This window comes from Sminthopsis crassicaudata, chromosome 6 (assembly GCF_048593235.1).
Source record: "Sminthopsis crassicaudata isolate SCR6 chromosome 6, ASM4859323v1, whole genome shotgun sequence".
NCBI classification, from domain to species: domain Eukaryota; kingdom Metazoa; phylum Chordata; class Mammalia; order Dasyuromorphia; family Dasyuridae; genus Sminthopsis; species Sminthopsis crassicaudata.
In genome coordinates, this window is record NC_133622.1 from 236267382 (window position 1) to 236285455 (window position 18074).

The 18074-nt window shown below is 34.7% G+C and overlaps 1 protein-coding gene across 3 annotated transcripts in view; it reads right to left on the bottom strand.

Annotated features, from left to right (window-relative positions):
- Positions 1-18074, bottom strand: part of CELF1 (CUGBP Elav-like family member 1) — a 94793-nt gene that overhangs the window by 50439 nt on the left and 26280 nt on the right. The window contains exon 1 of one of the 3 annotated variants that reach the window (XM_074274693.1): positions 5460-5706. The exons of the other annotated variants lie outside the window; for them this stretch is intronic. The gene's annotated coding sequence lies outside the window, so the exon portion shown is untranslated. Of the gene's footprint in view, positions 1-5459; positions 5707-18074 lie in introns of those variants that run through there. 3 annotated transcript variants of the gene reach the window in all.

Genomic DNA, 18074 nt, shown 5'->3' on the forward strand with positions numbered 1-18074 from the left:
CACTGAAGAAAGAAATGGCAAACCATTCCACTATCTTTGCCAAGAAAAACCCAGAATTATACTGACCTGCTAAGGTGTACAGGGTCCCTACAAATACAACTTAACAACAAGGTCAGGGATTGTCTTTTTTGTATTTGTATTCCCAAAACTTAGCACAATCCTCAGTCTATAGGTGAATGCTTCATAGATGTTTTCCACTCATTCACAAACTAACATCACGGGTATTACTGTAAGTAATGGGTAAGTACTGTAAGAGGCACTTAATATGGAGAAGCATGAGAAGATTCATGAAGGGATAGCAAGAGAAATAAACCTACACAATGTAACAATGATTACAGAGCTCTGTAAAAGAAAGAAGACATTTCCCCCTTAAATAGTGTCATTATAATGACAGAGTTTGTTCCAGAAAAAAAACAAAAACAAAAAAACCATGAAAACCTAAACTTTCCTTAGTATTTCTCAAAGGTGATGCATTTCCAAAATGGTGCATATAATGCCAGACTCAGCTAATGTGTTGATTAGTTGTGCTTAATTTTTTTTTCTTTCTTATTAATTACAGGGAATGATTCTCTGGCTATGGGAAAGGCAAGGTGAGGAAAACCGTGATATAAAAGCAAAAGAAAAACTTCTAAAAATTATTTAAAATATGATCATCTTGGACTTGGTTCCTTTCAATTATGAGGTGATTCTAGGCAATTCCAATAGTCTTGTGATGAAAGGACCCATCTGCATAGAGAGGGCTATGGAGACTTGAGTGTGGATCACAGCATAGTTGTTGCTTGTTTTTTTCTCATTTTTTCTCCCTTTGATCTGATGTTCCTTGAGTAGTATGATAAATGTGGAATAGGTTTGGAAGAATTGCACGTGTTTTACCTATAATGGACTGTTTGCTCTCTAGGAGGAGGGAAAAAGGGAGTGAGGGAGAAAAATTTGGAACAAAGTTTTGCGAGAGTGAATTTTGAAAAATAAAAAGCTGTATTATATATTTAATATGATCATATGGTTTAGGCCAGTTCCAATGGTCTTGTGATGAAGAGAACCATTTGCACCCAAAGAGAATGGTGGGAACTGAGTGTGTATCAACAACATAGTATTTTCACTCTTTTTGTTGTTGTTTGCTTGAATTTTGTTTTCTTTCTCATTTTTTTCCTTTTTGATCTGATTTTTCTTGTGCAGAATGTTACTTGTGAAAATATGTACAGAAGAATTGAACATATTTAAAATATATTGAATTACTTGCTGTCTAGGGGAGAATATGGGGAGAAGGGAGGGAAAAAATTGGAACACAAGGTTTTGCAAGGGTGAATGTTGAAGGTTATCTATGCATATACTTTGAAAATAAAAAGCTTTAATTAAAAAAATAAAATAAAATTTAAAATATGATCATCTCCAAAGAATCAAAATAGCCAGTGACCAAAAGGCAAAAGAGAAATGCATAATAGGTTCCAGAAGTTATTCTTCTAGTTAGAAGTGGTGCAGAAGACATTTTTTTAAAAATTACTTCTGTAAGCAGAAAAAGAGTAGACAAATCATGTACCAAAAGCTAAGGATAATAGAGCCCCCCACTCCAAAGGATTGCTGACATTCATGATGTTGATCTTAAAAGACCAAAGGTCCAATTGGGTAGAGGTTCTCCTCTACATGGTCCTAAAGAAGGAGAGGAATGAGTAAGAATTACACAAAATAAGAAGGCACAGATGGACCACCATCTGAACTTGTGGAAGGAGTCCCCACATTGATGAAATCATGGATTTACCATACTTGGGCAACTAATAGGAATTACAATGAATATTTTTAAAAGGCTTCCAGAAGATTTTAAACTCATCATCACATTTGATATTCAAAACTCATTAAATGCCAGTTTCCTTGCTAGATGCAAGAAATACAACATAATAACTAAAAAGAAAACAATTAAATGGCTACTTTTAGGCAGTTGTTCTATACCCTGCCTTCATAATTCTCTCAAACATACAACTTATGTTCATGCAGTACTCAGTGCAAACAGGGAAGCTGTCTTCAATAACAAAGTTTGGCATCCCCTTTTTGGTCACACAAATGTTATTTCTTGTGTACGTTTTCTTCTAATAACCTTTCCAACCAGCCAGAATGCAACATTAGCTGGATTCCAGTAAGGAAGACAAGGGCCAGGATGAGACATCATGTCAAAATAAGTCCTATAAATATAGCTCAAAAAAGAATTAAAATAGCTTCAAACCTGAATACAAAATTTAAATCTGAAATGTCTTCAAGAAGGTTCACTTCATGACTCCAAACAGACAACATCTAGGGGCTTTACAATAATCCTTTTCACCTTATTATCTTGTCTCTCTAACTTTCTTTCTAATCTCCAGGTCAGGTTTAATACAGCTTATATGCAATTATGAATTCACCATCATCTGATGATCATTGTCACCCAACTCTCATCTACATTTGATCTCCATATAACCAGATTCCTTTCCCACTTAGATAAATGACTAGCATAGAAAAACCCTTACAGACTACCTTACACCTCTAATCATCATCATCTCTTATCAGCTTGGATTGAGCAGCCAGCTTCCCTACTTGCACCATCTGTCCTAACACCACCCCAGAGCAAGAAAACATGCACATGGGCATTCATGCAGTATTGTTCCTTATGGTCTTTTCTAAGGAGGTTTGTCCAGCTTGGATAAAACAGAGAAAACTTTATTCAATCCCTTTCTGTTCTTACATTTCATAATTCTACAAAACGAGAAACAACAGAAGCTCAGTATCTAGAATGTGATGACATTTCTACCATCTGTACTACACATATTTATAAGCTTTATGTGCAAGGCAGAACAAAAACACCATGAGATTCTTAGCCCTCCTCCTCTCTATCATACCCTTCAGTTAGTCAAGAAAAAATAGATTAATGCCACCAAAAGAATGGTCAGATCATCCAATCCTAACCCAATCAAGCACTAGATATTTAATAATAATAATATAATAAAAAAATTGGGTGAATTTGCATCACTATATTCTTTTAACTCTTTTTCACACCATTCTAAAACCACCTTTTTATCTTCTAAAAAGTATTTCATATTTAAATACCCATTAACATGTTTTCCTGTATTTCCTTCAACTTATTACTAAAACCATAGTTGCTCTAAATCCCTCTTATTCTCTACATTTAGACTTTCAATAATTTGATTTCATTTTGGTTTGTAAAATGAGAACTTAAAAAATGAAAATCATTAAATCAAGAGTTTGAGCATATGCCCAGTGAAAGAGTCATTAGAAAGAAGTTTCAGTATTTATTTGCCCTCAATAAATCTACAATCTAGTTAAAGAGATGAGACCTGCACAATCAGCAATTAGAGGAAAGGTAGGATCAAATATTAATTATGGTGTTCAGAAAGAAGATGCTATCAATTCTGACTGTTTCTAAATTGCTGTTAATCCCATAAATCTTTAGGTTATTTCGTCATTTTGATTATAAAAATAGTTTCTATCTATGACTTCTAATCCTCCTGCAGCAAGCTATTCTTTATCTATAGACCTAATATATCTTCTAGTTCACAAAAAAACATGTTATTCAAAACCATCAGCTTCATAAATATAGGAATTAATTATTCAGTTTATTATTTATGTGAGTCCTTTGCTTATCCTCTTTCTTTCACAGTCCATTTTTGGCTAATTCACTCTTCATTTGCACTGCAAAAAGTGGAAAAATTTAAGAAAAAGAGAATGAAACTGAAATCAGTTGTACTTTCAGCAGTTCTAGTAAAAAAAAAATAATAATAACACCACACACAAAAAAACTAATGAAGAATAGTGCCAAAATTGGTAACTAGGATTTTAGCACTTTCTATATTCCATAGGCAATTCAAAAATTATATGTAGTATACATAAACCAAATTATCTATGTATTCTTGTAATGACTGAAATAATGCATAATCCATCTGTACCTCTGTAAAAAAAAAAATTCAAATTAATTATAAAATATTACAGGTTGGTTACTCAATTATCAAATTTATTGAGCACCTAACTTGTATACAACATAATGTATGACACCTTCAAAGACACAAAGAAGGACATCCTTGGTCATCTTCCTTTCCCCTCCAAAATGGGGTGGCTTTCTTTTGATAAAAACAATTTTCTCTTTTTGGCGTGAAGGTAATGGCAGAATATTTGATAGACCAAAGTAATTTTGATTGTCAAATGAGGTTGCTAGATCTCAGTATAAGCATTCACTTTTTGGTGAATTATTTAACCATTTTATTTTCAACTAAGATTCATATTCCTCTTGTAATCTCCAATGAGTTCCCCATAGGGAATATAAAAAGATTTTATATTACAGATGGAGAAATGCCATGGAGAAATCAACAGCTTAAAATGAAGCAGGAATTTGATTTGTTCTAAGAACAGTTTTTCAAAATTGATGAAGTCAACAAATTGAGTAGTTCCTATCAACTAAGTGCCTAAGACCATAGTGCATAGATATATATATATATATATATATATATATATGGAGAAACCTAAAGGATGGCTAGGATGTTTTTAAACATAACTAGAATACATCAGCAAATAATTGCATGGCACTCTGCAGCAGCACCATTACCTCCATGGAAAGAGGATGCCTCTAGGAAGGTGGTTTTTATCTAGCACTTAAAAGCCCATCAACCTTTCCTTTCCAGGCATGGCTATAAATATAGACAGAACCACCTCTTTTCCACTGAAGGTTTGTTCCCAACAGTACAGCAACTAGGACTGGAAAGTGGGGGGAAGGGGAAAGCGTCAACTACAAGACAAAGAAAAACCAAGAGGAACTTACATTATTAAATAAACATACAGTTGACATTTCTTTTGGTTATTTAGAATAAAGTGAAAAACACAGGTTTTATTAAAAATATCAACTCGACATCAGGTTTTCCTTGAGATGGCAAGCATCCACACAATTCTTCTCTAAGTTTTTAAAGGTAATTCATTAAATAGAGATAATACCCAGAAGAACTTTTTAAATGTCAAAGTATTAAAAAACGTTTTGAGAATTAAAGTGCTGAGCAACAGAGTAGCAGAAAAACTAAATAAAACACAATTAAATAAACCATTTTTTAAACAAGGTATTTCATCCAACTTGTTACTCAGCATTATACTTGGTCAACAGGTCATCTCATCCTAAACTAAATAGGAAATCATCTCTAACAGAATCTCAGCCCTTCTCTTCCAAACATTTGTTATAAACAGGGAAAGCAGCCTCCATCTTTCTGAGGAAGGTTTCTTTTGACCTGTAAAAATCTTTCGATGAAAATTGTTTAAAATGGGTCCAAAGACCATTTCTCTTGTAAATATCTATGTTTTCTATACATTTTACCAGCATATCTTGCACATTTGGACAGGCAGATAATTACATGTTTCTTCCCCTTCCCTCCCAGCTTCTAAAATATTTTTAAGCGCTAAAAACTGACAAAACAAGAAATAAGACAAACGGGTCACACCTCTTTCCCCTGGAAAAATCAGTCCTCCACAGATAAGCACACAGACAAACAAATGGACGAAAGCATACAAGAAAGGACAAAGACTGCAAGTCTTGGCTCTGAATCGAGCAATGTGGGAGCTGCGCATGGGCCCACACGACCAGGCAGCCACAAGGCCTCGCCAGCAAGAAGACGGCTGCTGCTGCTCCTGCACAAATATAGAAAGCAGAAAAGTGGAACAGCGACTTCAGCAGAACAGATTCTCTTCAGATCTCAGAGGGAGGAGCACACAGCTGAACAGCTTTACCCATACATGGTTGCTGAGAGAGGACCATCAGTGAGTGCCCAATTCTCCTCAACACAAGCATTCGGTATCAAACAATGTGGGCACTAACTAAAAGCCGAAATTAGTAAGAGAAAATATACACGAATTTAGGTTCAACAGATTCAACCTGAATAAGAGAATTTCAAAAAATAGCATTCTCAATAATTACCAGTATGCTATAATCCCACCAAACAATGGCAGGTAAGGAGGCATTATAATCAGTTTTACAATAACTATGAGACAAGCCTCACCATTTAATTCCTTGATTTACAGAATGACAAGAAAACAGTTATCCTCATTTATGTGGCTTTCAGTTTGGTTCCAGACCTCACTGCTTAGGTCCCTACTTTCTCACCCTCCAAATGACCTACTAGAAATTCAAAAGATTGTCATTAACTAAAAACTTTCTTGTGTTGTCTTTTTATAATAGTCTCTCTAGTAGGGAAAGGGGGCAGGAAAAAAGGAAGGTAGTACCTACTATGTGCCAGGCACTCTGCTAAGCAGCTTACAATTATTACTGCATCTGATCCTCACAACCACCCTGGGAAGTAGGGGCTGTTATTGTTTCAGTATTACAGTAAAGGAAACAAGGCAAAAAGGAAAAGTAATTTGTCCAATATCACATTGCTAGTATACATTTGAAGCTATATTTGAACTCAATCGAGGTCTCCCTGACTCCAAGCCCAATATTCTATCTACTGTATAATCCAACTATTTCTAGTAAATATCCTAGCAGATCATTTTTATTCAATATGCATTTATAAACCTATATGCCAGGGATTGTGATAGCTTTGGGGAGACAAAAACAAAGATTAAAACCTTTCTTGTCTGTAAGGGGTTCCTATTCTATTGGGGGTAAACATGTATGCAGACATGTAAATACAATTTAAAATACAGCTTTGATACATGCATACATACATACTCAGTATCTGTTTGAATCTGTGATCTCTTTTCAAGAGAAAATTATGGCTAACAACCCCTGTACCTGGCTATCTCTTGCCTATGGACTTCAGGAGCTAAACAGAGAAGCAAAGTTTTAGAGAGTCCTCACTTGCCACCCAGGATCACTGGGACATCCCTGAAGAACTCTAGCTGACCCCTGTCACACACCTCATTCTCGCTATGTGGTCAACCCATCTTCTCTTCCTCAGGTAGGATTCACTGATGACATCTTTTAACTCCAGTTCTTCAGCTGTTACATGGTCCAGCCTACTCTACACCCTTCCCACTGTCCTTTGGGTGAATCTCATGTTTAATTCTTCAGAAATAATACTGTTCCACATCACACTGTCATATAGCAAGACTAGTAATATGTTAATATTAAAATATTTGGGTTTTTACTTTCACAAGTCAATAAAAGGCTTCTGAAATTCCCCCAAAACAATCCAACTCACTGCTTACACACATGGTCTGAACCAGAGACATATGTAATTGGACAATGTTCATCCAAATAAATCTAGACAAGAGTTTATTAATTCCTTCAACTTGGTTCTGAGGATAGCCAGGCCAGACTTAGTACACTTTTCTATTTTTATAATCTTAAATACTATTTCTATCTCCTCTATAAATATTTGTAGGATTGTGAAGGGTACAAGAATATGGTTCCACTGATCTGGATTTAAAGGTGGGTAGGTGTTTTAGAAGATAGATACAGTCAAGAAGACCAAGTTTGAAGGAATCTGGCCTCATTCTATCTGTATGACTCTGGACAAGTCACTTAATCTTAAACTAACTTCCTCGGTTTCTTCATTTGTAAAATGAAGATGACAGTAAAAGGACTTACCTCTAGGGGTTATTGTGAAGATCAAATGAGGTTAATATTTATAAGGCACATTTTATGGTACTATATGAATGCTAACCATTAGAAAGTTTTTCAAAAAATGATTTTTATAAATCTTTTGACATTATCCTGTTTGAAGTCCTCCTTTCATCTTTGAATGACCTTAGAATGATTCTGCTTAGCTGATCCTGAAGTGCTTTTTTAAAAAATGGTTTAACGTTCCCCTATTTCTCTTTGCTTTATGACATGATACAGTATATAATCATCTGACAGTTTTTTCTAAAGGTTTTAAAAATGAGTTTATTTTTCTCCCTCAATTTTATTTTTCCAAATACAAGTACTACAAGATAGTTTTCAACATTCTTTTTATAAAGTTTTTGTGTTCCAAATTTTTCTCCCTCCCTCCCTTACCTCCCCCCCAACACAGCAAGCAGATAGGTAAAAAATGTGCAATCATTTTAAACAAATTTGCATATTACAAATGAGTTTAAATCACAGCCCATGTTATAATTGGCATTTGTCACTATTCCCTTATGTCAAATATCCAACTAAAGGACTCTTGGTCTCCTTATTGTGACAATTAATTTACATTTATTAAGTCTATGGATGAAATTAGTATAATCTGTCAATATCCTTTCTGTCATCCATTTCCCACTTTTCATTTTTAAGTACTTGTTTAAATAATTCAAGATTAAGTCATTTAAATTATGCACCATATCTGTTTCTCATCATTCTTTTTTGTTTTGTTTCAGATCTGAGTTCTGATGATTCAATGACTTGACTGGTCAGTGGACACAGACATTTGCCACGTCAAAATCAAGTCTTTTTCTTTCTATAAAAATATATTGTGTGTGCTATTCACAATCTGACATGCCAAGTTCTTACTGATTTGTGTTTTTGAAGCACATAGTTATGAAACTATGGTTCTGTTATAGAGCTATGTGGGGTTTGTGCCAAGACTTTAAGCTGTCTAATTCCTTCTTTCTAAACCATGCTTTCCCCTCTATGTTTCCCCCAATTCCCATACACTGAATATATCAGATTTGGAGGCTCTATTAAACTTTTCACAGAGTTTCTCCAGCACAGCATAGATATTGACATGTAAGCTACAAGTATTTTCATTGAGTTCTTTTTATAAAAACTAAACATTAGTACTTTGATTCATGCCGACCAAATATCCCATAAAGTGTTTCTTCTTGCCTCTGGGTAAAGATGGTGCAGCGTATAGAGCACTAAGCTTAGAGGCAGAAAGACCAGAGTTCAAATATAACCTTAGACATGTATTAGTTGTATGACCCTGTGCAAGTCACTTAATGACTACCTGAATAAAAAACCGGAAAAGGAAATTCCAGTATCTATGACAAGAAAACCCCCATGGTATCCCACATGACCCAACAACGAAATATTATGAAATCCACACTGCAAACCACTGTCTCTGCCTCTCTGAGTACTTGTGAACCAAATCTTCCTTTTGGCTGCAATTTTCTTCATTCCTCAGGTTTCATTTTTACAAGAAGCGTTAAAGTCTGACATGATTCAGCTCTTCTAGCAATATGGTCATTCACCAGTCATTAAACAAAGAACTCATGTTTAGAACGCTAGCAATAAAATTAAAGATTATTGATGGTCTATAAATTATGGGATTCTCAGCATTCTTTGGGACAGCCACTCTGCTACCACAGGGCTGCATAGGTCTAAGGTCCATTATAATAAGCGCTGAAGTCACTATCCTTTATGTTCAAATAGGTCCAAAATGGGTAATATGCTGGGGTCAAGGTATAGCGAGTCTAACTGTGGCTGATAGACCAATAAACTCAGAAGGCTCTACACTACAGGTTGAGCACAAAAAGTGTTTCTTTCTGAGCTACAGCAAATCTGCTTTGCTGATAGAGTACAGTGCTTCTGATGATGTGTTTGCCTTGCTGGAGCATCCCTCCCATGCCTCACAATCAATTTTCAAAGTGTCCCTGTATTATTTCTTCTGACCAGCGTGGGAGCCCTTATTTTGTGTGAGTTCTCCCAAAAATAGTCATTCAGGCAAATGTACATTTAGCATTCGAACTACATGGCCAGCTCATTAGAGTTGTGCTCTCTGCAGCAGTCTGATACTTGGCATTTCAGCTTGAAAAAGGTCCTCAATGTCTGGTATCTTATCCTACAGGTGATCTTCAAAATCTTCCTAAGACAATTCAAACGAAAGTAATTCGGTTTCTTAGCATGAACTTTTCCTGGCATGTTTTGTGGGGTTTTCAAAATTAAATTTGTTGGCTAATTTACATGGCCAACTAAATCAATAAATCAATGAATTTGGGGGCAGTGAGGGGCCAATCTATTTTGATTTTAAAAGTTGCTCAGACCAACATGTTCCAAAAGTGAAATTACTTTGATTATTCAATTCAGTCTATTCTCATCATGAGCCTGGAAAAACTCAATTCCATGACAAATAAGGGATCCAAAGCTAAAAAAAAGTTCACTAAAGATTTTGGTCATTGCCTTCTTTTGGTCTAAATCTGTGTTGGGAGGTTCCCTGAAAGAAAACTCCTGTGCCAAAGCAAAGCAGCAGCTATCCTGCAAGTTTTACCTCAAGGACTAAGAAACAACTTGCCCACAACAGATACCAGCTCTATCTACAGCTAGTTTTCTCTGCTGTGTGCTTCTATTCTTTATATCTTATTCAATCAGTCAAAACAAATTTATTAAATATGCACTAGATCCTTTGTATTGTAAAAGATATGGCCTCCTATCTAGGGAAATAAACTGAACATACAAATTAAATACTAGCAAATAATTATTGAGATACACAGTGATATTTAGAGAAGGGAAAAGTCTTTTCTAATCTTTCTGCTTTCAAAATTTCCTTTCTCATTGCCCTTCCTCCTTCCTTCAAATTGTCCAAGACCTTGCCTACATAAGGAAACACTCATATCCACATTAAGTGCTCAGGACCAATTTACAGGAAAGCTGTTCTTTTTCAGATCAAATGGCTCCTCTCATTCCTCCCACCAATCTCAAATTCTCTCCTTTCACTAAGCAGTTCTCAAAAATGAAGATGGAAAGGGTTAGAGGGAAAGGAAGAGAAGAGCATTTATTAAACACCTACTACTTATTAGGCATTGTACTAAATGCTTTACAAAAATCTCATTTGATTAGACTAAAGAAATTTTCAATAAGGTGTTAAATACTTTAAAACAACAAGCTAATATAAACTACAGATTACTGTTCTCTCTCCCAGAGGAAGTTGTATTAATAGCAGACAACTCTTCATCTGGAAAAAAAAAATGCTAAAAGATTTCAGAGATCAACAGACGGGTTTTCCCCCTTTCTACTTGTGTGCTGAGTCCTAGCTGTTCTGGTTAGTGTAAAGATGTCACAAAATCTAGCTGGTCCCAGCAAGATTAAGTCTCTTCACCCCTGCTATCATCTGACTTAATTCTAGTTTGCATACCATCCTAAGCATTCTAACCCTCTTCATCTTCCTCTGTGAACTGTCATCAACACTTTCTGGAAAAAAATCTATCAAATAATTGCTACTTTCATCAACCCTACTATCTCCCAAAGGTAAATACTATTATTCTCAGTGTTTTCTCTCCCATTAGGATGTAAAGACCAACTCAATTTTGTATTTTTTTCTCTGGTACTAATGCTTATTAAATATCTTTTCCATTTATCCCCATTTGTGATTGGGAAATAGGCAAATTGTGATAAGAGAAATATTCCAGAGAAAAAAGATGACAGGCTTTGAATCTCAATCTGCTGTTTATTCCCTGTATAAACATTGGCAAATCACTTGGCTCTATCAAAAGACTGAATTAGATTATATGACCTCCACGGCCACTTCTAACTCCATATGGTTCTTATATGTATATCTGAGAAGTGTTAATGAATAACATAAGTAATAATGAAGACAAAGGATTCAGACAAGTATAAGAACAATATAAACTAATATAAAGTGAAGCAAATAGAATCAGAAAAACAGTGCACATAAATCACAATGATGTAAACAGAATAAGAACAAAACAATTTAAACTAAATTCTATTGAAATTATATAGCCAATAAAATGACAGGAACAAATAATGATGAATGTTGGAGGGGATGTGGGAAAACTGGGACACTGATACATTGTTGGTGGAGTTGTGAAAGAATCCAGCCATTCTGGAGAGCAATTTGGAACTATGCCCAAAAAGTTGTCAAACTGTGCATACCCTTTGACCCAGCATTGCTGTTATTGGGATTATATCCCAAAGAAATACTAAAGAGTGGAAAGGGACTTGTATGTGCCAAAATGTTTGTGGCAGCTCTTTTTGTTGTAGCTAGAAACTGGAAGATGAATGGATGTCCATCAATTGGAGAATGGTTGGGTAAATTGTGGTATATGAATGTTATGGAATATTATTGCTCTGTAAGAAATGACCAGCAGGAGGAATACAGAGAGGCTTGGAGAGACTTAAATCAACTGTTGCTGAGTGAAATGAGCAGAACCAGAAGATCACTATACACTTCAACAACAATACTGTATGAGGATGTATTCTGATGGAAGTGGAAATCTTCAACATAAAGAAGATCCAACTCACTTCCAGTTGATCAATGATGGACAGAAATAACTATACCCAGAGAAGGAACACAGGGAAGCGAATGTAAATTGTTAGCACTACTGTCTATCTACCCAGGTTACTTATACCTTCGGAAGCTAATAATTAATGTGCAACAAGAAAAAGGTATTTACACACATATATTGTATCTAGGTTATATTGTAACACATGTAAAATGTATGGGATTACCTGCCATCGGGGGGAGGGAATAATTTGGAAAAATGAATAAAAAAAAAAATTATATAGCCAAGGCTGGCCTTGAAGAAGAGATGGATCTATGAGTGCAGGATAATGCATATATGCAAGACTGCAAGTTGGTTAACAAGTTGGTTAATTTGGCAAACATTTTTTCCTCCCTTTTTAGTCTTTTTTTAAAAAATTAAGTATATTTGAGCAATGACGGTGATGTAAAAAGTTATTAATTTTAAAATTTTCCAAGTAATGACATGAGAAGCACAAAGAAAAAGGGTATCAACTCTGTCAAATAGTACAAAAGAGGAAAACCACCTATAACAATCAACTACAAAGATTATAACTAATGAAAAGTCTAATGAAATATGAAACCTATCATATCAGAAGGTTTTTTATTAACTAAAAAAAGGATTTGTATATTTTCTATTTTTCATTATTAACATTTTATTGTAAAATTTACTAACCACATGATTTTTGCATCCTTTTGAATATAGCCTCAAAACGGCAGTAAGCAATGTCCCAAAGTAATGTGGCCCACAGCATTTCCCAGATGGAGCCCAATCAGATTAAAAATGTAGCTTAAAAATTTATGAGCAAAATAAATAAAATTACAACACATAATAATATCAATATTATGAGAGTTTATGGTTTTCTAAGTCAATATGCTGTCCACAAGGGTCTTTCCTATTTGCGTTTTGACATCACTATTCTAAAGTTTGGCTAACACGAGCTTAGCAGAGATAAAGAAAAAGTGATTGCTTAGTAGTGTCCAACTCTTCAGAATCCTTTTTGGATTTGTTAGTTTGGCAAAGATACTGGAATGGTTTGCTATTTCTTTCTCTGGCTCATTTTATAGATGAGGAAACTGAGGCAAACAGAATTGAGTCCTTTGCCCAGGATTACATGGCTACTACGTGTATGAGACAAAATATGAACTCAGGTATTCCAGATTCCAGGCCCAGAATTTCATCTACTCCATCCACTTTGCCACTTTATTGCCCACAAAAAAAGGGTTCACACAAAGCAATCAAAAGGCATCAAACTAGAAAGGTCAAGGAGATAGTTGCAAGCTTGAGAAAGGAGGATGAGATTAGTATGGAATGCAGAATTTCAATGTGACTACCATTAAGTTAACATTTCACCCAGGACAGTTTGTAAACAATACTGCAAAGAAAATCAGGCCCCAATGTTGCCTTACAGCCTGTAAATTTTGGTTCAAGTCATCTTGGCCTCAGTTTCTTCATCGCTAACATGAAGGGAACAATTTAGATTATCTCTAAAATTTCTTTTGAGCTCTGAAATTCCAGGATTTTTGTCTGGAAGACAACTTACCACAATCCGATTCCTATATCAATGTCTGGAGCATAATTTAAACCTAAGGCAAGTTCATCAGTCTCCCTTGAAATAAAGACCACATTGGTTTTATTAGCAAAAATATGTATATTTTTTATCTTAGGTGAAGGAACTAGGAAAAAACTTTTTTTTAAAGATTATTAATCAGAATTTAGAATGCAGGCTGATATCTAACAAATGTTAAAAATTTACCAGTCTTGGGGCAGCTAGGTAGCGCAGTGGATAGAGCACCAGCCTTGAATTCAGGAGGACCGGAGTTCAAATCTGGTCTCAGACACTTGACACTTCCTAGCTGTGTGACCCTGGGCAAGTCACTTAACCCCAGCCTCCAAAAAAAATTATATATACATATATATATATATATAAATTTACCAGTCTTAAATTTTTGTTTTTAGATTTGGAGAAAATAACAATCAAAATCTGAGATAATTACAAGAAATGACAGGGATATAATAGGGAAGAGGCAAGAAAAGAAATCAATTCTGTTAATGGACTCCAAAAATCCTGGTTATTAACCATACCAAATAATTAAGGATTCCCTTCTATTCCTACCAATGAGTAGATATATGTGCAGTAAGAAACTATTTCACATAAACTCTGTACTTAAATCATGTTCTACCTCTAAGGAACAGGGATTAGACCTGTGTTTTCACTGATGCAGAGAAAACCAGGTGAAGAAATACCTACCAGTGCAAAGAACAATCTTAAAAGTTGCTTAGAAGAAAGCTTTTTAAACCATAGGTTATGACCTCATATTTGGCAATAAAAGGTTTCTAAATGCAATAACCAAAATTTTAATTCAAAATCAACTGTGCAATGAATGAATCCAAAGTATTTCTGTAACTATGAGACTTTACTGCTGGCCTTATTTCTGAACATACAACATACACACTTTGTACTGCACATGCACAAATGATGCCAGAAACACCGAAGCTCAGATTTGAGAAATTTTTCAGGTGAAGAGGAATTGAAATTAAAAATGTTTAAGAAACCCTGGCCTGGAGCATTCAGAGTTAAATGAATTCCTGGATTGTTTCAGAGCAAAATTTGAACCTGAGTTCTAATTTTTAGCTCTCTACCCATTATGCCAGACTGCCTCTCATTTCTAATCTTTTACTTTACCAAAATTGTTGTCCCCAAATTGACAGCAAAGTTTCAAAATGAAACTATAATCAGTCATCAATAAAAAGTGGGAAAACATTTAATTAGCAAAACACTCAATAGAAAACAGAGTTAGTAACACATTAATATTAGTAATATAATTTGTAGAATTTTGATAATTACAAACTTAGGCTCTGAGGCCCTTATTTCAATTAAGCCCTCAATGAAAAAAAAAAAAAAAAAAAGCCACTATCTCCCTCCCTTATCTCTCTCTTGGGCTCCAGCACCCCATCACCAACACTTCAGATTGGGAGTCCCATAGTTATCTCACACTCAACATATCCAAAATAACATCCTTCACCTCCATATAGCTTTTATCAGTTCCAAAAGCAGTCATTCTACCTGCCATTTCTATCTCTTAAATCCACTTTCTTCTCACTACCACCCACCTTCCATCTTGTCACCCCTCACCTGGAATATTGTAATGGCTTCATTAATCCCCCCCTTCCCCTTTCACTCCAATGTAACTCTACCTTTGCCTCCAAAATGATCCTTGCTAAACCTTGGTCTGACCATATCAAACTCCTACTCAATAAATCCAGAAGATCTTTAAGGCCTCTAGTAATAGGGAATCAGAGATATAAAACTGGAAGGGATGTCAGGAATCAAATTTCTAAGTTGGGCTTTAAAAGCACTTTGCCATCAGCCCTTTATTTCTGGGCCTCTGCATTGTCCACTGTGCTTGCCTAGAATGCCCTCTCTCTTTTTACTTCCTTTAATCTTCAACTCATGATTTTAGAAAAGACTGGAAAAATGTATACGAACTAATGCTGAACAAAACAAGCAGAATCAGGAATACATTGTACATAGTAACAGCAAGAATGTATGATGATCAATTATGACAGATTTGGCTCTTCTCAGTAGTTCAGTGATCCAAGGCAATCAAATAAACTTTGGATGGAAAATGCTATCTCCATCCTCTTTTTAAAGAGAGATATAAAGACTGAATGTAAACCAATACATAATATGTTCATAGGGCACTAAGGTTAGACTTGAAATCAGGGATTCCCAACTCTAAGGCCTATTACCACTTTCTAGCCTTTCCATATCACCTTTCCCTTGCAAATATATACTGGGTCGGAGTTAAAATGAACTGGCCTCATCAAAACCTGTTTAAAAAGCCAACATGTTTTTGTTCCTAGTTAAAACTGATTTGGTTCCAAAAGACTGAAAATGATTACCTTCTCATCACTAGAAATTAAGTAAATTTTGGTTTGTGATATTTACTCTTGACTCCCTTCAGAGCTTATATCAAAATCAAATTCTGACATGCAATGAGTTATGTCCTACCAAGCACATTTGCTGTAGGTATTTTGTTTAACGACAACAATAGAAGAAAAAAAAATAAATTGGCAAAGCTTCCAGTTTTCTATTCTATTACTACTCTGTAGCAAGGAAAGTAAAAGGAGACAGGACAAAGAGAAAACTGGGGCAAAGACTGGACTGAAGCAAGCAGTCAAACAAAGAAGCTATCCTTTCTATTAGCTGATATCTAAGTAGTGATTAAGCTGCAATTTGTAAAATGAATTTCAGGGTAAAAGAGTAACAACAATCTGCCTTGATCTAAGATGATAAAAGATAAAACATTAAAGGCTACAAAACTTAAAATGAAAGCAACTCAGTTTCTCCTAGCAACCTAAGACAACACAATGCATATACTGTATAGAAAGTGCACATTTAGAAGCCTAACTAGTAAATATAAATGTGACATGTGCAATGTGGGCGATAACATTATTCTGGGAACTTAACTTTGAAATTTTCAAACTTTCATATTGCAGTCTCAATGATGATATAATAAAGTCAGCTATGCAGAAGGTGCAAACTCAAGGAAGAGGAGGTACTAAGAACAAAAATAGAAGCAAAAAAAAAAGATAAAAGACAAGAAAATTTAGGTTGACTATGAAGAAAGTTACTAACATCTCTCCAACTATGAATCAGCCTACAGAGACTTATGAAAGCACCTTTGTTTTTCAAATTCCATGTATCTAGGGTACTTTATATTTACCATGTCCCTAAAGAAAAGAATAATAAAATACATGGCTGGCTTTGAGAGGATCCTTGGATGAGGGCGAATGCCTTTATTTCCCTTGCTCATTTCCATGACCCACTGTACTTTACAAGCTGTTATCCAATTAAGAGTTTGTATGTACTTTAACATATTTCATATGTATTGGTCAACTTTCCATCAGGGGGAGGGGGTGAGGGAAAGGAGGGGAAAAGTTGGAACAAAAGTTTTTGCAATTGTCAATGCTGAAAAATCATCCATGCATATATCTTGTAAATAAAAAGCTATAATTAAAAAAAAAAAGTTTGTATGAAGTAGAATAGTTAAGTTAAACCAGTAGTTCCCAATCTGTAGGTCAAATAATTCCAAAAAGTACATATTTAATCTTGTATTGTCTTAATTAACTAATATTGCTGACATTAACACTACCATTATCACATGATAGAATTCCTCTAACCAAAAATTTGATGTTAAATAGAGATCCTTGTAATCACTAAGTTTGGGATTAATGGTTAATGATAATTTAAAAAACCCTTGAAGTTTTAAAATTCTAAGACTCAATGTTTCCAAATTTGGGAATAGGAATTCTGTGAAGAGTTTAAAATTTTGTTTTAACAACCCATAAAATATTCATATCCTTAGAGATAGGACCTTATACAAATAATATATAAAAGCTATATAAGGTACTTCTATATCAGTTGGTTTAGGGCAACATCAATATACTCTATATCCCAACAAGACACTATTACATACTTGTTTGACCTTAAGGCACACACCTCCCATTACTGGACCTCATTTCTTCATTTATAAATTTCTGAAGGTATTGAATTTGACTTATGAAGATTCCTCAAACTCTAAAATTCTATTAGATTTTAAATCAACATTAGACCCCCAAAAAAAATTAAAAAAAAAAAAAAAAAATCTAGCCAAAGTGGCAAACTAGATTAAGTAGTGTCATGCACAAAAATCACTGAAAATGTCAGTCCTTGTTCCTTACAAATGCAAATATTTGTATTAAATTTAACTTAAAAATAAAAAGTAGTTTAAGAAGTTAAACAAACAAAAAAAAAAGATAGTATATCACAGAAAACAATATCTAATTGGATGGACACAGAAAATTCAAGGTAGCAGCAGCATGTGACTAACAACAAATAGCAACAGAAATTCTTATCTTTTCTGTGGAGGCTTAATTTGACAAAAAGGGTCAGATAATAGATTTACCATAGGAAA